The sequence below is a fragment of the Ambystoma mexicanum genome, chromosome 9 (genome assembly GCF_040938575.1).
Source record: "Ambystoma mexicanum isolate Mex_15411 chromosome 9, UKY_AmexF1_1, whole genome shotgun sequence".
Classification (NCBI taxonomy): Eukaryota; Metazoa; Chordata; class Amphibia; order Caudata; family Ambystomatidae; genus Ambystoma; species Ambystoma mexicanum.
Genome location: NC_090931.1, coordinates 1330249909 through 1330270135, shown reverse-complemented (window position 1 = coordinate 1330270135; position 20227 = coordinate 1330249909). Strand labels below are relative to the sequence as shown.

The window sequence follows — 20227 nt, the reverse complement described above, 5'->3', positions numbered from 1 at the left end:
TGGGGAAGATGAGGGGCTTGCTCTGTGCAACATCCTGGCCCCATTTTTACACAAGTCTGCCTTTTTAAGCTGCACCTGATTACACCCAGTGCTTAATTTGTGGGGGGCGGGTGGCCAGGGTCTCTACATCCTGGGCTGGCTCATTGTATTGTTATTCACAAACCTGATGGGCCAGGTTGACAGGGCAGGACTATTTATCCATTGTCATGAAAAACAATGAGATGTAAGATGACAATCCTGGGCACTGGTGCTGGCAATGTCCGCAGACTGCGCCACTCAGCCTGCACGACATTGCTGCAAATGCTCTACTGCAATAACCTTCAGGGGGGGTTGACAACACCATTGCAATCAGCAGCCAGCAGCCGCAACCAGTCATGACTGCCATCCTATGAAAGGCGGTCTTGCTGCAGTGTTTTACATCAGTTGAGTCATGATTTTCCCTACATTTGTCTATCAATTTACCATCAGAAGAAAGCATGTGTTCTCGGGTTTCCTGTGCTTAGGTGGTTTACATGCTCCACTTGACACCCATAGGCATATGTGTTTAAAGAAAACCTTAAACATGTATTTGATGCAAGACATAACTAATATGTCATGTTGATTTCACCCTCAATGAACCATTGGGAGTTTTATTTTATTGTTAATGTATGGTGCTCTTAATCCCAGCGGGTGGTTTCTAAGTTGGATCGAGATTCGAACCTGTGTTGCATTGCATTGTCTTGCTTCCAACACAAACGTGTTGCCCCTGAGCCATCCTTCCTCCCCAGGTGGAGCTTTCCCCCAAATATGTTGGCACTGTATGGGGCAGCCATGTGACACTAAAATGGAACAACAGTGGGTGGTGGCACCATGCAAGAAAATATTTGAGCCCTGGCACTTATTTTCTTGTAAATTAAGGACTGATTACACCACAGAGACGAAGCTGCAGTTAGCGTGTGGTTACAATAGCCGGTTAAGCACAAAGCGAACAAGGGGCAGGTGAGCCTCGTTTGACACGGAAGCATCCATAGCTTAGTGTAATGGCTGGCTGACTTTTCCGAAGATGCCATCGGGTCTATACACGTGACGTGCTTTGCAGGGACAGGCTAGCAGGCCTCATAGAAAGGAGTGGGTCCCAAGACCAGGGGTTTGCAACCTTTGTCTCTCCACATGCGTGGGACTACAACTCCCATCAGTTCTACACAGCAGAGTCAATGGTTGGGGGTGAAGGGGTTCACAGTCCAAAACATCTGAAGAATAACAGGTTGCAAACCCCTGTCTACTAAACAACGCTGTGGTGGGTAACATCTTGTGTCCAGGCCAGACTCTGACTTTCTTTCTCCGGAGTTATAGAGAAAAGGGTGCCCGGGAGTTTGGTAATATTACATCTACCTTGAAAGCCTCGCGATAAAATCCGGGTAGTCGTGTTTTCAATGATTAAGCACAACCAAACGAAGGGCACGATTAGTGTCTGCGTCGCGTGGCCAGCACGGTGGCGATGGTGGCACATGGCTGGCTGGCCAGCGGCGCATTGGGCCTCAGGGCAACTATACACAATGCTTGGCACTGGCAGCTCGCTGCGCTGCGCTGGTTGAACTCTCTGCGCCACGACACAGAACTGAGTGGCAATTTGGAGAACGCATGACAGGCAGATGGGGCGGGGAGTGGGGGGGGGGCAATAACATACGCGTTGGTGTTTGCACGCACAGGGTCTTCATAACCAGTCTCCAAAGAGAACCAGCTCTTCCAAAACTTGCCGGCGGGGCCCCTCCACGTAGAGGGCATGCGTTCCGCAAACTGTTTCAGGGCTGAATACATTAAAACACATCGTTCTTGGCAAACTAGCGCAACGCCATCGTGCTCTCTGGTCACGGGAAATCCCAGTGATGTCCCCGCCGGGGACAATTTCGTCCAGGTTGTAAATAGCCTCCTTGGCATTGGGCCGCAGGTTCAAGGGTGGGCGGGGGTTCTTTTGAGGGGCTGCCTAGTATCCTGTTTAGTGCACAGCGCAGGGGGTGAACGGGGCGCACACCGTGAGCTAACGAGGACTGCTTCCGAGGGGGAGTCGCAGCCCCCTCCAGACTCAGGTCAGATAGGACCTAGTGACAATGTGGCAATAATATATCTGGTTTTGTATAGCGCCCAATGGCGGATTCCTCCACGCTTCTAAGCGCTGGCACAGTAGCTGCTATGACTACTGATTCCAATGGTACTAGTGTTGTTCATCAAAGCGATGATAATGAAGCGATGGAAGGTGACAGTCCGGGGTGAAAGTTCTACGGTCGTTATTGCAATAGAGTACTGAGGCGTATATAAGAGGCGTGTTGCAGCGTGAGACATTTACGGGCAGACGGCCGACCGGCCCGGTCCTTACGCCTATGGAATCCGTGCTTACGTGGAGAGTTGAAGCAGAGTCATGGGCCGGGGGGGTGGGGGTGGCAGACAGTGCTCTTTGCGCCCGGCTGCTACAGCAGCAGCGTGGATTCCGCGCAGTCTTTGCCCCGGCGCTGTGAATGGTCCTTTTCGTCTGAGAGCAGCCGCACATGGGGGGTTCCTGGTGTCCTTCGTGCCTGCAAGGGTGGGTGCTGGTTTCATCTAGTGTTTGGAAAGCAGGGGGTATGGTATAGAGGCGTGGGGTCTGAACGGCCAAGGTGGGGGTCAGCTGGTTGAATACGTGCAAGGGGCACTGCAGAGCACATCTCCTGGGCGCTTTTTGGCTGGGGCTCGTGAACCCTCAACCCGACCCTCACATTCCCTTACTACAAACGGAGCCGCCCCCCACCCCCTCCATTCTTAGGCGAGAAGAGGGTGGCGGCGCGGGGGAGGAGGGTCATTAACAAACACCCCTTGATGTGTAATGGTTTGTGCAGGCGAGTATAGACTCCTACTGAAAGAAAGTGCCCTGGTGGGTTCCCAGCCCCCCCTCTTTGGGGGGAGGAGGGCGGTAAAGGGACACATGGAACTTCTGAGTGGCAAAGGCGACCGCTGAGACAGCTCGCCCCTCTCCCCTTGCTACTAGGAGTCGAAGACAAACTTTGAGCCTCCACCACCAACGCCCCTTCCCTCATCCCTCGGAATTAGGAGGGGCGGAGGCGGCAGCAAGTGAAGCAGGAAAATTGCATGCAAATTCCAGGGGGGAGGAGGGGGAGCAACAGATGCAGCGGCCGCCCATCCCCCAGCCCTCGGCCAAGCGGTAATCGGAGGGGAACTTTGTGAGCCGGCCTCCGACAAGCCCTCCGCAGCCACACTGCCCTCCTGGTGCCGAGGCGCCGTAGCCGGGGCTTCCCCTCCGACCTACCGCCCCCGCCACCCGGGATCCGACCAGCCCCCTCCCCGGAGCGCGAGGCGGCGAGAGGGACCCTCAGCTGCCGAACTTTCCCGGAGTTCCTCCACGGCACAGGTCCGCACCTCCTTCAGCTCCTCAGACCCCGCTGCACACCGGGACCCCGGACGGTGGCGCCGAGGCTGATGGAGGCCAAGACGGCGATGTTGGCCCCCCGAGGACGGGCCCCAATCCCGGACCCCAACCCCTGAGGCTCGGGTGCAGGAGATCCCAGGGGTGCCAGGTAAGCTGCATATGGAGCCTTGTGTTATGGTGCTTGCCGATGGGGTAGCCCGGCAGCTTAATGCGCTTACTGCGACGCAGCAATCTGCACGCGTCCTGCAGGCAGCCAGGGACAGCGCAGCCGTGCAGGTTTACGTGCTGTAAAAGCAGTGCTTTGCAGCAGCGTGGCACTGCTGTGTAAAAATAAGTTGTTATCGCGCTGTCTACGGCATGGGCCGGTGCCGCTGTTTAGCTATCCTATGCCTAAGATAGTTCAGTGGGTTGAACTCCTGCTGCTGAAACAACTTTGTGTAAGTTTCAGTCTTCCCTATAGGGCTGCTTCAGCATGTGTTGATTGAGTTAAAGGGAGGTGCGTCGTAGTGCAACAACGATACACACTGACGGTCATGCTCTGATTTGTAGGGTGTGATTTATAAGCGTAGTTGTTGCTGGAATCACGCTGTTTTCTAATTTATTTATTTATTTATTTATGTACGTAGTTGACCTATAAAGCGCACAAACAACCCGGGGGGGGCATCAAGGCGCTGTTACAGTTACCGATGTTCTACTATGCCTTTGATGGAGCTGTGGAGGGTGGGTGGGGGGAGTAGAGAACGGGACGTTGGTGTTCCAAGAGCACACGGTGTGGTCCATTGGAGGAGATGGAATTGAGCTCTAGGTGTGCGGTTGGAGAGGTCAGTAGCTAGTGAACACCTGTAGAGCATGTCACCCCCCTGGGCAGTCCCCCGCTTCTGAGGCCTGGAAGAGAGGAGTGTGTAAGAAGTAGTCTTCATTTCAGAGGGGGCCGGCGTCATCTCCTGTAGCCTCGCCTCTCTAGTGTTGTGGGCTTGTGTTGTTACACGCTCAGCTGGCGTGCTTGGCACAGGCTGCCCGCGGGGGCTGAGGGTGCATGCCGCCTGCAGGATGATACTACTACCGGTGCCCTTCAAAGAAGCGTGACGTCAGCGGACCGTCCCCACCCACTTCCCAAGGCGGCACCATCGTCACCGGCCAATGCGGTGCCCCCAGGAGCTGGCATCTGGCCGCCCGCAGCCCAGGCGCACACCTGTGCCGCAAATAAAATGTCCTGGTATCTCGAGCCCCCGGGAACTGCCCCTGTGGCGCGAGTCGACCAAACGGCGGTGTGTGCGCGCGGCAGGCGCGCGCCCGAGGCGTGTTTCATCCCGTGCCTTCTGACCCAGCTCTGCATATACTGGAGAGCACTATTTAATACCATTATGAAAGAAGACGGCCCCCAGTTAGCTCATGGTTTAAGCGCTTCACTCCCGACTCAGCCCTTCACACTTGTGAGCGCCCTCCACTGGGTTAAGAATAACAGCTCATTTTGCTGCGCTTAGACGCGGGAGGGGCCCGCTATGAAGCACTATATACACACTATGATCCTTGTTAGCAATAATGACAGTATTCATATTATTACCAGGAATCCAAGTCTCTGGATTGACTGTCTTTTCACTGCCCAGTGTGTAATGCCCGCTTCCGCGGGGCACCGGGTATTCTGGGTTTTATTGGAAGCCAGGGCCCGGCCTGCTTCCCGAGTGATCTGCTTTGCTGGCATGGTGTGCGCCCGTGCATGCCTAAAGTCAGTCCGCTTCTTGGCGCTATGTATTTTGTGAACAGAGCCCCTAGTGTATGGTGTGATTGGGGGTGGAAGCTCCTTACAGAAACTTTACATTGTTGAACATCGAATTTGCAGGGTGAAAGTAGTGTTGTTTCTGTGATCTCCTCATTACCCTAGTGCTAATATTGCAGGGTGAAAGTAGTGTTGTTTCTGTGATCTCCTCATTACCCTAGTGCTAATATTGCAGGGTGAAAGTAGTGTTGTTTCTGTGATCTCCTCATTACCCTAGTGCTAATATTGCAGGGTGAAAGTAGTGTTGTTTCTGTGATCTCCTCATTACCCTAGTGCTAATATTGCAGGGTGAAAGTAGTGTTGTTTCTGTGATCTCCTCATTACCCTAGTGCTAATATTGCAGGGTGAAAGTAGTGTTGTTTCTGTGATCTCCTCATTACCCTAGTGCTAATATTGCAGGGTGAAAGTAGTGTTGTTTCTGTGATCTCCTCATTACCCTAGTGCTAATATTGCAGGGTGAAAGTAGTGTTGTTTCTGTGATCTCCTCATTTCCCTAGTGCTAATATCATGCCCCATCACTGTTACCAGGGAAAATTACCCTGGAGCAAACATGCATTTATTAATTTTAATTGAATCGTATGCAATGTTATGTGTGCATGATTTTATATGGAATGAATTGTGCAGGTATCCTGTATACTATGGATTGAGGAATTTGTATGAATAGTCGGGACGCCCTGGGAGACTGCGCTCGCCGTGATGCCAGCATTCTGTAAGGCCGCTTCAGGCGTACATTAGGCGGTAATCGGCGCTGGTCATTGGGCCGGATTTTCCCGGATCTGGGATCCAGCAAACAGCCGTCTCCACGGATCCGAGATCCGGGAAATCCACGGGCACCACTCAAGTGAAAAAAAATAATAATAATGTTTTCAATCTGCTTTTGTTGCCCCCATAATCCAAAGCGGGGTCGTCAGGACCGAAGTCAAGCGACTGCCACACTAGTCCACTGAAACGTCCCGACAGGTTATGCTTGTTAGGCTTGTGCTCCTCAGAAAACTTCGAAGTACAACTTTGTAGGTTTAAAGGGTGTGCACCTTTTATTTATACGTTGCTAGCAAATATACGCTCATACGTTCTTGGTTTATTTTCCAGTTGTTAATTATGTATTAATCTCCAGAACTGGAAATGTTTACTTATTTATGGAGGAGGCGGGGCTGAGTAAAATATCTTGCCCCCCCCTTCTTAACTATCCCTCGAACGGTGGGGCCCCACAGTTAATAATGTCAATTTCCAGCACTGTCGGTAATGCCCCACGCGTTGAAGTGGGACAGTAAGTACTGAGTTCTGGAGGCTGTGCTAGATCCCTCCAACCCCCCCCCCCCCCGCCGCCGCCCCCTCAGTGTTTTTATCAAATCTCCCCATCCGTTCATTGACAGGAGCGGGAGATTCCCAGACAGAACTGATTGTGCCCCTAGGACTGAGTGGCTGAGGGATATTCCAGCGAGGTCCGTGAGGCTCTGGCTCACAGATCTGTGACTCTGAGCAACCTGGAGTCACTTGTCCAAATCCGGGACGGCTGACTCCGCCTTTCATCCGGCCGAGATTGATGGATTGAATATGTATCATTGGAATCCTCTGATGTGCGTTAACTCGTGATATTGTCCTTGCATGCAGATTGTCTTGAACATGAATAGAGCTAGTGACCCCATATGCAAATACTCCCCAAGGGGTTACAAACAAAAGGCAAGCTAGCCCCCAAGTCCTGACAGCCCCGGCATTAGCGTAGCCCTAGACCTAGCAGCTCCCCTGTGCACTACCATGTACATTCCCGTGTCTCCAACTCCGTCTTTGCTCTTAAATTGAATTCATTGTCCAGTCTCTTGCCCAGACTGTTCTGCACCCCGCTACTGATTGGCCGCCATCTCCCCGGATTGGAAGAAATGCCTGGACCTTTGTGTGCCTCTGTTCTCATGGAAGCTGACATGTTTATTTGTTTATTTATTTGATTTGCTTGGCACTGGTAAAGCGCGCCTAACCCTTAGGCATCAGGGCGCTGGGTATCATCCTTCATATTGTTTTAGCATTCAAATGCCATCGGCCCCATCAAGCCTGGATGGTTACTTCTGATCCAGTGGGTTCTGTTGTTATGGAGGCAATGCACGTCTTCCCAATGTCCACAGGGACAGTAAGCCTTCTACCCAGATATACAATGCACAGCGACCAATCGGGCGGAGAGCAGAGTACCTTTATCCAGTCCCGGCGCTGTAGTCAACAGCTCCGCGGGCTCAGACTTGCAACTCTCACTCAGAATGGGAACATCAAAACTACAAGTCCCAGCGTGCAGGATACTGACGGCTAAAAAGCCAGGCGTGGATAAATGCGGGGCGGGGCGGGGTGTGCTAATGACACGAGGCCAGTTCAAACACCTTTCTTCTCCTTAATTTACTTCCAGGGGAACTCTAGCCAAAACAACTGGCAGGTGAGCGTGGGCAGGCTGGAAGCCCTCTCTGGCCCAAGGCTTCCTCCGGGCGTTTACGGGGTTGAGATAACGCAACACGAACTTGTTTGTTGTGCTGTCTGGGAACGGCCATGTTTGAAGGCGGGACTTCCTGTGAGGATGTTGCAGAGGAGTGTTGAAGAGCATCAGCCTCACCCCTGCATTATTTTTCAGATAAAGGGCGGGCTTATCTCTGCTGCCTCATCCTTGGAAGGCTTCAGTACAGCCCAAACCAGCCACAATGTCTCAAAAAAGCCTTGAAACCAGTGGTCGAAGTGTAGGAAAAGAAGTAGTGGAATTATGTTCCCTACTGGCCTGCACCAGTCCCCACAGACCCCATCACCACGACCCCTTCCACTTGCAATACAAACCCCAAAACACATGCGCTTGCTGTTTAGGGGAACGCTCAGTGCAGTGCGCTGAAAGTGCAAGTTTCAACTTCTTCCTACATTTTTATTTTAAAACGCAACCGTTCGGGAACGCTTTCTTTTTAAAGTAAAAGTATAGGAACAGTAAAATGTAATTAATAGAAGTAGAGGAGCACCGCTCCCAACCGCTCCCGCCCATTTCGACCACTGCTTACATGCTCCCATGCAGGGTCTTTCTGCTCCTAATGGTGTAGGGGCCTGTGCTCCCCACTTTCCTGCCTGGGTACCAGACCCACTTGTGCACCACCGTACTGCCCCTCTGATCGAAGCGGCCACAATCCCTGAAGAACAGTACTGAAAATCTAATCCCCACCGCAGTTCACCGGAAGCAAGGGGAGGTTCCAACCTCAGAACCCCTTGCCGATTGTACGCATGGTGCGCAGCTCACGCAGTACTGAAAATCTAATCCCCACCGCAGTTTACCGGAAGCAAGGGGAGGTTCCAACCTCAGAACCCCTTGCCGATTGTACGCATGGTGCGCAGCTCACGCAGTACTGAAAATCTAATCCCCACCGCAGTCCACCGGAAGCAAGGGGAGGTTCCAACCTCAGAACCCCTTGCCGATTGTACGCATGGTGCGCAGCTCACGCAGTACTGAAAATCTAATCCCCACCGCAGTTCACCGGAAGCAAGGGGAGGTTCCAACCTCAGAACGCCTTGCCGATTGGACGCATGGTGCGCAGCTCACGCAGTAATAAAAATGTAATCCCCACCACAGTTCACCGGAAACAAGGGGAGGTTCCAACCTCAGAACCCCTTGCCGATTGGACGCATGGTGCGCAGCTCACGCAGTACTGAAAATCTAATCCCCACTGCAGTTCACCGGAAGCAAGGGGAGGTCCCAACCGATTGGACGCATGGTGCGCAGCTCACATAGTACTGAAAATCTAATCCCCACACCTGTTCACCAGAAGCAAGGGGAGCTTCCAAGCTCAGAACCCCTTATCCATGTACTTATGGCATGCAGTACTCAAAATCTAATCCCCACAGCGATTTACCAAAAGCAAGGGGAGGTTCTCACCTCAGAACCCCTTGCCCATTGGTTGCATGGTGTGCAGCTCGCTGGAACATCTAATCCCCACAGCGGTTCACTGGAAGCAAGGGGAGGTTCCAACCTTAGAACCCCTTGCCCATTGGTTGCATGGTGTGCAGCTCGCTGGAACATCTAATCCCCACAGCGGTTCACTGGAAGCAAGGGGAGGTTCCAACCTCAGAGCCCCTTGCCCATTGGTTGCATGGTGTGCAGCTCGCTGGAACATCTAATCCCCACAGCGGTTCACTGGAAGCAAGGGGAGGTTCCAACCTCAGAACCCCTTGCCCGTTAGATGCACGATGCGCAGCTCGCGTAGTCCTGAAATTCTAATCCCCACCCTGTTTCACCGGAAGCAAGGGAATGTTCCAACCTCAGAAACGCATACCCATTGGATGGAACAGTGCGCAGCTCGCACGCTAAAATGGGTGCGGTCATCTCGACCACTTGTTGGGTAGCAGGGAGGTGATAAAGGCGTGCGCCGCACAGGAAGCCATGCCATCGTTTTTAAGGGTCAAAATGATCAACTCTGAGATTTTCAGGGGTGGGTATCAAGAGTGAACAGAGGCAACAATTAGTATGGATTGTCGGTTCAGATGTGTCCCAAACAGGCATATATGCATGTGAACTATTTTTATTAAAGGGATTTACAACATGTTGGGAAATTACAACTATGACCGGATGAAGAAGGTTAATGTTCATTTTTTTTGTATTTGTATTTTATTGATATTTATATAGTGCCTTTAACCAAAGCGCGTCACAAAAATAACATCAGCAATACATAAATATCAAAATAGTCAATTGCGTTGACGATTAGCCAATAGGAGTCGGGCAGGAGCCTGTAGTAGATAAGGTTTTAGGGAAGAGCGAAACGGTGAGTAAGAGGCGATAGATGAGGGATAATGGAAGAAGGTTCCAACTGAAAAGATCGGAAGCTGGATTGTGCACAGGGGGTACGTGACGTGACACGGTGAGTAGAAAGAGTCCAGCTGAACGAAGAGGACGAGACGGGGACTAAAACGAAAGAAGAGAGGCCAGATAATCAGGAGCAAGACCTTATAAAGATTTAAATAGTAAATAGAATTTCAGCTGAGAGTGAAAGGAAAGCCATCCAAGAGAGTCAAGCGAAGAAGAGGTAGAGTCACGATAGGATAGTAAGCAAAGCGAGCGCATAGAGGAATGATAGATTGCTTAAAGTGGTGCTAGCCGAGAGCGAGGGAGGCCAAAGAGTAAACCGAGCAATAGAAAAGTCGAGAGCAAAACAGCGAAGAGACCAAGAACTTAGTGGCACGAAACGTGAGAAAGGGACGCATTTTACGAATATTGAAAAGGTGATAATGACAAGCACGAGAATTAAGTGAGATGCAATGACTAATGGAAAGGTTAGAGTCGAGATAGAGACCAAGATTACCGGCTATCCAAGAGATCGATAGGGTAGAGGGCGGAAAGAGAATAAATGAAGGCGGAGAAGGGGGAGGAAGAGTAGTAGCGGGGAAGAAAAGAACTTCAGTTTCCCCGGTATTTAAGGTAAGAAAAGGAGAAGTCATCCATAACTCGATAGTATATTTGATCTTAACACTTATTTTGTATTTTATTTTTGTTGATATAATTTAATATTTTTGCATATGGTTTAATTATACAATAGCAAATTACAATAAAAACAAACAGGCATAAACCTGTCTGTGCTTCTTGAACTTATCTTGAGACCCGCAACGCCCCCAGACTGTAAGACTTGAGCTTCTAGCCTATTGTTTTACCAGAGACCTGCAGCAATGGCTTCTGGGCCATAATAACAATAACGTGTTTGTTTTCTTTCTGGTCTTTTAAAAATCTTGTCCCTGTTGCTCTAATAGCCAAGTAGTTCTCGCGGAGTGATTCTTGTGGCGGAAGCCTTCGCGCACATGTAGGCTAGACATGCTCCATCCGGACATTCATGGCTGCTGTTTCTGCACTGGAATTGCTGGCCAAAATAAATGCCTTTTTTTGCGGCAGTCTCCCCCACAGCTGCAATGTGCGTGCATGTGATCAACGCACAAAAAAAGTAAAAAAAATAAATAAAAATGCACCTACATGCTTTAAAAAAAAGTCCAAGAGTGACACTTAGCAAATGCCTGGACCAACCTTTCAACTGGAAGTTACACAGACTGTTTGTAGGGGGGAGTGACTCAGTAAAAAAGGCTTTTTTGGAATTATTTTCCCCCAAAAGTTGTGAGGTGTAGACCATGGCACAACAAAACAAAATCAAACAAATAAGAGTTTCACACAAAGCTGCAAATCAATTCTCGTCAAATATATATCTTGGTTTACATTTGTCCCAGTTTAATACTTCCCCGTGGAAGGAAATACTTACTTCACCTGGAAGTGCTTTGATGTCACTTTGGTTTTAGAAGAGTACCCTTCTTCTAAAGAGAAGTGTTAATCTAAAAATCACAGCAAGGTACGAATTTGATCGAAATATTCTTTTTTTTTTGCTTTAGATAAGTTTTCAGAAACCTTTGCAACTTTCATCAGTCCCGTGTCCCCTTGAGCACAGAACTGTTCTGTAAGCAAAACTGCAAAGAGGCGAATTCTCTTGGTTTTTTTTTTCCACTCACATTAGCCGTTTACACTTCTTTAATACGGGTTTAGCACAGAGTCTTACGGTTTCCACAGGTGAAGTTTTATTATTTTAAACACCTGTTCTTCAAGGGCCTTCTCTTTCCAGAGGCCTTGTTGCATGATTTTTCGATTTGGGGTGCAACCCCTTATTGGGGGCCTCAAAAGGCCCTCTGGGTCTGCAAATAAGCGCGGGAACGGTTCTATTTAAGCTCCCTGAACTCGGAGAGGGGAGAAGGCGGACCTCATCACCATGCCGTCAGCAAGACTTCCTAAAGAAGCCCATTCGAGAAAAGCTGCCTTTCTTGCCAGTAAAAAGGGGGCATTTCTCACGGCTGGCTTCCCCCATAGAAAGGAGACCACATTTCAAGTCTATGGTGCTCGGCTCTGCCCGGCGAGAATATGTTAACTGTGTTCTCTCGAGAGGAATAAACAGCCCCGAGGCCTTTCCGAGAGAGAAAAGAAACACAAAAAAGGGACTGGTCATGCTGACATAAACAAAAGAGTGAAAACCCAAAGTGAAAGGCGAGCATGCACAGCGGCCTGCCAGCCCTGACCCCCTTTCAGGGGAATGTTTGGGAAAAGCTGTTTATTTTGCATAAACCACCAAATTATAACCTGGCTTCGGTTTGAGGGGATGAGGAGGTGGTGTCAGCAGTGGGATGAGGCGATTAGGCATTATCTAGCCCATAAAAGACACTCAGAAATCCCAAACTGCGGCCTAGAGCCAGAGACTATATGAACATACCTTTAAAGCTGTTTTGTGTAACAGGTTTGTGTGTTTCATCGCTACAATTGTCTTTGAACCCCCTGCGCTTGGTTTCTGCCATTGGGCGTGTTACCCACAACATCATTTGGGAGCGCATTCAGTATGACACACGTGCACCCAGTCCTGGTGGAAATTCCAGCAGAGCAATTACACATGTTTTGTAGTTAATTGCAGTATTTGAGTTTATATGTATTATATTTACTGTACGTGCCAAGTGGAAAAATAAATGCTATTTGTGAAAAATATCACTCTGGGTGCTGGGTTTTCCAAGTACATATTTGTAATGGGAAAAGTGAATGGGCAACTCCCAGAATGCGAAGTGTGCTTGGCATAAATGCAGGACTGGTTGATGGTGCCTGGTGTGGGACCAGTTGGCAGCTACTAACAGTTCAATAGGTGGGCAACTGCATGCAGTAGAAATCATTTGCAAGTGGTCGACTGGAATTTCCACCAGGGACCTTTCTGTGACTCCTCTCCAGCATGGACTGCATGTTAATCTCTGCAAGAGGGGGGAGGGGGGAGCAAAAGTGGGGGAGGGTGGGTTTAACCCGGGACATTGTTGCGGAGGAGGGGAGTTTTTGAAAAGGCTGCACCCCCCCTTCGCATGCCTTGTGTAGGCCGCATGCTGAGCCCCCCAAGCACTCCACTTTCTTTCAAGTCCCGCTTGTAAAGTGATGAATTAGTGTTTTTTTTTTTTTTTTTTTTTTTTTTTTTTTTTTTTACAGTGGACGGGGCCACTTGTTCTGCGCGCAGTCACTGTACGGGGCTTTTGTGTCATGTCCCGGACATTCTCAAGACCCTGCGTAGCTTCTCGGCCCTGTTAGCACGTCGGTGTGTCTTGTAAAAGAGGGGCTGGTGTGCTGTTCCCGCACTTTACCGAAAGCCTCTCACAGAAAACCAGTCAAGCCGCCGCAGGGGGGCTCAATTATAAGGAACCCCCGCTGCGCCCTTGTGGTCTTTAAAACATGGCGGTGTTTTGCGGGTGCGCTAAGAGCCGCGGCCTCGCAACCTCGCCGTTTAAGGAGGGCCAGGAATTTGCAGTTTACAGCTCCCAACTCTTGCGCAAGGCCAGACCCATAAACCTGGCCAAAAGAGCACGGCGTGTGCATAATTGACAGCGTTTTTTTTTATTTGATTTTTTTAAAGTCGCTGTAAAAATAGAATGGGAAAAATTGGGAGGGGGCAGATTAGGATTTCGTCCCTCCCGCTCGCCAGGTCCAAATTATTTCTGTGGATCCAGTTGCTGGCATATGTGTCTGAAGTGCTATCACGAGAATTTCAGCTGTGCTCGGCCGGACAGTGATGTTCAAGGGCAGCTTTAAGTTTCTGCCGGTTTTTTCTTCTAACTGCTGGATTATCTCTAGGGTTTTTGCTGCTGACCCCATATGGTACATTTTCCCTAAAGCCCATAAACCAGAACTGAAACCAGTAGAAACCTTTGTAATTGGTCCACTCAAATTTCACCAGGAAGGGAGCATTTCAGGAAGGCGAACTGGTCTAGTGGTTAATATTCTAATCCACACAATCTAATTCCGTTTCCCTAAATGATGGGGTGACCGGACGTCCCCATTTTGCCAGGACTGTCCCTGTATTTTCCCCCTGGTCCTGGCATCCCGAGAGTTTTTTCCAGTTTTAAAACTCTGTCCCGGGATTGGAGGGATGAGTGACTACCGTTCTGATTTTTGCAGGGAACTGATATAGAAATCCTGACATCGGCCCCAGCGCCACTCTGTCTGCTTAAGTTGTATGCCCTATTTTCTCCCCCTTCCTCCCTGACCTCTCTCCTCCAATGAAAGTGCTGTGCCTGCAACACACCCCCATACTTTGCGTCCAAACAGGCCACTAGCCTAGCAATAGACCTACAGTTTTTGTGGAGTCGTATTTGTGTTTTAGTCCATCTTTTGTGTTTGTCAGCTAAAACTGTAGTCCCACTTCCATGTCTATCACCCGTCCCGGTTTTCTATTTTGGCAATCTGGTCACCCTACTAAGTGACCAATTTGTGTTATTCTGGGCAAGTGACTTACTCTCCATGTATATACTGGGCAAGCAACTTTATCTCATTACAGTTGTGTACCATAATCAGGAGCGTTAAGGAACAGATCAAAGTTCATAGGAAGCAATTGTAAAAACTTGGCATTTATATTGACACTGGAGTGGACATCATTAGGTCTCAGAGCAAAACCTGGATTCCTGCAAGCTATAGCTCTCAACCTTTTGAGTCCAAGGGATTAGTGAAAAACGCACATTTTTTTGGGGCCAGATGAGAGTCCATTGAAGGGCGCTGGATGAGTGGACATTTTTCCTGGCGGGTGAAACCTGCCAAAAGCGTGTGAGTTGAGAGGTTTGCTCCAAGCCTTCCAGGGCCAACATTTTTGGGTGGATGATGCCGCTCTCGCCAGACAGATGTCACTAAAATAAGATTTGATTGGTTAACGAAAGAGTGTAATTCTGATTGGTTAGAGATGGACTGAAGATATTTGTGTCTGCCACCATCTTGGGCCGCCTACTGTATGTGACGGTCCATGGAGTCCATGCTGGAAAACATTGGAATTTGGGCAATTAGAAGCCAACTGGAACATAGTCCAGCCTACACGTGTGTGTGTGTGTGTGTGTTTTACGGGAGTAGACTGTGCCTCTTTTTAAGCAAAAACACAATGTTTTTTGTAATATGATCCATAGACTGAGTGCGGATGTCACCTCACCCTGCATACTAAATAAGGGTAGAAAATAGACTTACGTTACTGGGATTATACACAAGTGGTGATGTGCAATTGGGCACGGGATGAGTTAGAAATGTTGACTAGAGCACGGGGGTCAGCCAAAGGAAAAGGCATGAGCGGTGTGGGATCAACCTCGGCTTCCCAGACCTTGTGTGAGATTTGCAGATCCGAACCCATGCATTCAGCACTGACTTTACATCTGGGCCTTCAGGTGCCTTTTCGGTTCTCAGGGCACAGCGGGTACTGTGGGTCTCATTCAGGTTATGAAGTACAGTGATATAAACAAATACTCGAGGAGACCATGTGCCAAGTTAAGTTTCGTTGGTAAGTTTTTTTTTAATGATAAATCAACAAAGTGCCCTTAAGTATTTGTTTATATCTCATTTTTTGAGCGATTTTGGCTTTTCACCGCCATACTCACTTGAGACGCGACAAGAGTGTGCATAAAAGATGAACAGCACAAATTGGCAGACAAAAACCTTTGAGACAAATATAAGTTCATCTACAGGTGTCGCCAAGCACACCAGTTATAAAGAAAAGAGCCATTGTTTTCCACAAACATATGAAGTACAGTGTCCAGTGGGCATAACGCCACACACTTCTCAGTAGGCCCCGTGGGCCTTTTGGAGGCGTCTACAGGACATTGCCAGAGGCCATGCACACAGGGTTCTGTGCATGTGTTTGGGGTCTCTGTGCATGGCTGAAGGCTTCCCGCTCTCGCTCGGTAGTTTGGATGGTTGCTGGCTTCTTCTCTTTTGCTTTGTTCGCTCCCCTAGCTCCACACCCCCATAGCTTCCTCGGCACACCGGCCAACTTTCCACAATCTGGTTCTGCTCCCTTCATTCATCAGCAATCTTTGGTTTGCTCTCCGCTCAACAGGGGTTCCCGCCTCCGCGTCCTCAGTGTTCATCGCGCTCTTTGTCCTACATACCAAAGCCTTTGGATCTCAGCCTCATCGCTCAAGTCTTCCACAGGGATGCGAGCACCAGGATGGCGTCACCGACGGCGCACGTGGCACAGCCGCCATGCTGTGCGCAGCTTCGCCATCAAAGCAAGACCCTGCCCATGCCTCTCTGCAGGGTCTTTCAACCAGCAGTGGTGCGGTGCAGATCACCTGACCGCAGCAAGAGAAGATAGACTTTCAAGCTAGACCATCTTTGCCATGGTAATTCACCAAAACATGTGTGTGTGTGTGCATCTCTCTCTCTCTCTCTCTCTCTCTCTCTCTCTCTCTCTCTTTGTTTCTCTCTCTCTGTCTCTCTGTCTCTCTCTCTCTCTCCCTCTGTCTCTCTGTCTCTCTCTCTCTCTATATATATATATATATATATATATTTATGGACAACAACAGCTTAAAGTCACCAGCCTAAGGAATGTTACGCTTCACCTATATGAACTCCAGGCCAAGCAAAGGAAACTGTCTATCCCCGTCTTGCTTCTTTTTTCCATTTTTTGCAATTGGAAAAATAAAGCCACCTTGCCAAAGAACACAGCCTGTTTTTCCCCTACTTCTCCAGCAGTGAGCTCTTAGCCGGCCGGCAGATTTACACCTTCATAGAGAACACAGCTCCCTTTGCACCTCGCGCGCAGCGCTGGCACCAGACAGCTCAAAGTTTGGATACTCCACGCCTGAGTCTGACTTCCTGTAGCCCTCCTATTCCACTACTTTAGCAGGCTACTTATTTCTGGTGAGGTTCTGGGCCACAGGCCACTGACCAGACAAGCACCTTCTGCTTCTCGCCATAAGTAAGAAAGCTGTGCCGGGAAAAGAGGTGTTTCTACAGGAGGACTAGGGGGGGAGTGTGGGGGCTATAGCCCCTGGTCTTTGGTTGTAAACCCGAATAGAAGTTCAGGGGTTAAAACCAAAAGGCTAGCTAGCTCCGAGTCCCAACAGTCCCGACATTAGCATAACCCCGGATCTTTTCCAGACCTAGCAACACCCCTGGTCAGGAGAAAAAGACAAAGGGAAGGAGGGGGGTCAAACTTTTGCCATCACTCCAATAGACACCTGTTGGCAAAAGACTGAACCACTCACTTCTGCCGTGTCCAACTCCCCTTTATGCCAACCCGTCGTTTGGGAGATTCTTACTTAGTCCTGTTTGTTTCTTAGTATTCTGGTACTTGTAGTTTGAATAACAAATCCAGGACTACAAGTCCCAAAATACAAAGAGAAAAACAGGAGTGGATAAGGGGTATTCCCCATTGTGTTCGCCTTTCAAACTGGTCAATTCATCTTGTGACGCATTTTTTAAAACCTTCCTTTTAAAAATATATATATATATGTATATATAGTTAGTGGGTTGGGGTTAGGTATATTGAAAGCGGGGGATGAGAGGGTAAATGAGGGGGTGCTCGGGTCTCCCCCCACATTCCGTAGTAAAAGTATTGTTTAAAAGTAAGTAGCGAAATGTGGTTCAGCCAGTACATTTCTAGGAAACTTGCCTGATCCGATGTCTCTTGAAGGACCCAAGTCATGTTTGAAAGCCTGCGTTTTATCTTCCAACGCTATATGCAATGATGGTTGTTGTTTTGGGGTACAAGGATGCCCCCTCAAGTTAATTTGGTGAGCATATCTCTCCTGGGCTGGCATTACTGAATACATCACTGCTCCGTCTGCCACCTAAGTTAGGAGGGAGACAGGAGCAGCAACCTTTTCAGCAGCACAAGGGCTGTCTCGGGAAGAAAGCTCAGTGACAACGCGCTCACCTTGGAAGCAAGAAGACATGGAGCAACACAGGTTCGATCCCCGGGTCCGCGCTTAGAAACCTCTGGGTATTAAGCGAGTTATAAATAACCTATCATATCACCGAAGGACACATTTATGCAATCCCCAAAACTTAAAAACTTAAAAAGTCCCGGGGATGGTGTTAAGGTGATCAGATGTCCCAGTTTTGTCGGGATTGTCCCAGAATTGGGCCCCCTGCCTGAGAGGTTTTTCTTTTAAAGAGTCTCTCTGGCAGAGGCGTTGCTAGGCTGGGCCTCGGGGTGTGGGGTTATTGCCCTAGGTCTTCTGGTTTTAGCCCCGAATAGAAGCTCAGGGGCAGCAACCAAAAGGCTAGCTAGCCTCGAGTCCCGACAATCCCAACATTAGCTTAGCCCCCCTGGCTGGGATACATCGTCACATCACGCTCCTTTACAAAATCACCAACAATTGTCAACATTGTTACAGTTTGGACATTTTACATTTACAGCAATGCCATTCAGGGCTGGGTTCGTACCCACCAACCTTTCAGTTAACAGCCACACGCATCACGTGAACGTGCCGCAGAGACTCCACCACGATTAAGTGACTGACACAAAGAATTGCTAAGAGGAGAAAAAGGGCCCTTTCTTGTGAGGCCAAACCAAACATCGACAGCCACTTTCCTCGATATTGTTTGCAGCTCTGAATAGTGCCTTTTAAGGTCTTTAAGTAGCTCAGTCGATCAGAGCACCTGCAACAGAGATCTGTGTGAAAGGGATAGGGAGTTTGTTCCACAGTAGATATCATCGAGGTAGAAATCATCGACATTTCTTTGCAACAGATTTGGATGCAAATATATGTGGGGGGTAGGGGTAAGTAATTAGTTTAGGGGGGTTAAGGAGGAGCTGTAGAGGGGGTCTCCCCCACACATATTTGCACTTAAATCTACAGTAGAAAACAAATGTATTTCTACTTCGATCAAAAAAATGCAAAGAAATCACATAGAAGTGAGTGGAACATTAGAGCTACCGTTTTACATCGTGGCCAGTTTCTTTTCACGGGGGCCAGAAGAAAGTACCATTGGGATAGGCCATGTCACGGGTCTGGAACCTATAGCTCTACACGTGTTTTGCAATACAACTCCCAGCAGACCAATCCAGCATAGGAAATGGTGAGGGATCATGGGAGATGTAGTTCATAAAATCTGCTTTCCTCGGGTTGCAGACTTCTGGGATACACTGGCACGAGTCATTAACGATGCCGTGTCTTTTAATAGAGTTTACTTGGAAGTGGGTGAAAGCGGCTATTGATCAACACCGAAAGCCCACACATGAACAAAACATAAAGAGACTGATAAACCAGGATACTGGACCTAGACAAAGATTCACAGTGGCAGAATAAAGGCCTGGCAATGACGTCTCATGTCAAAAAATCGTTTTAGTTTATTGTAAAACGTTTGCAGCATTCTCCTATGACACGCGTCATGTGGTGGAAGACCCCTTAATGACTGAGGGGCCGATTCATGGAATTATTGGCGTGGGAAATAGGGAATTTGTGTGCAAACTGTGTGCGAAATCCCCATCGTCGACTCATGGAATTGAATGCGCAGGACTTTTCCAGGACTTCGTGGAGTTCAGGCAGGCTCGGCATGTCTCAGTGAGCAGTCGAGCACCTTGCACTAGGCATCATGCAGAGAGTGGGTGTGGCTTGTGCAGAGAGGTTGGAATGGGGCAGAATTCAGAAAATGAGGAAGAACATTCAAAAAAGTGGGTGTTAAGAGGGACGGTCCGCAGGAAGTCCGTCGCACATCCACATTTGCGCCAAATGGCATGTATTCATGGAACCACCTGCGCATGCCACCCGAAGGCAGGCATAAAGACTCTCATATGATTCACAGCACAGAGGTGGGTTTGCATGTTGGATTTAGGGGTGCGTGTATGCAGCCAGGGTTCCGATCAAAATTAGGGGTGCGCGTACCCAGTGTAGTGGGGTGCAGGAACGCTTTACAGGAGTTCACATGCAGATTTTCTGAGTTTAACCCGAGTTACGAAGTATCATGCGCATGTTGTCGGGGTGACGGCAACAGTTATGGGGGACCCTGCACAGGGTCTCCAAGATGCAGGCCTGCTTGCGGGGGACCCCACCCACTGTTTGAAGGATGCAGGGGTTTGCGCCCCATTGAGCATGCAAAGGTAGCTGTTCTTCGGGTGTGCGACTTGTGAATACGGTTACTTTGCACAGTTAATTCCATGAATTTGCATGGCACACATTTTTTAATCTGCGCTCAGGCTTGCGCTGTGTCGTTCTCGGTGGGCGGCAATTGCGGTAGAAATGCACACTTTGTCATGAATTGGCCCCTGAGTATGACGGAGAAGAGAATTGTACATCCTATTGTG

At 49.1% G+C, this 20227-nt stretch overlaps 1 protein-coding gene across 5 annotated transcripts in view; it reads left to right on the top strand.

Annotated features, from left to right (window-relative positions):
• Window positions 1-20227, top strand: part of GLI2 (GLI family zinc finger 2) — a 1147062-nt gene that overhangs the window by 889650 nt on the left and 237185 nt on the right. Inside the window, exon 1 of one of the 5 annotated variants that reach the window (XM_069616741.1) lies at window positions 2965-3545. The exons of the other annotated variants lie outside the window; for them this stretch is intronic. The gene's annotated coding sequence lies outside the window, so the exon portion shown is untranslated. Of the gene's footprint in view, window positions 1-2964; window positions 3546-20227 lie in introns of those variants that run through there. 5 annotated transcript variants of the gene reach the window in all.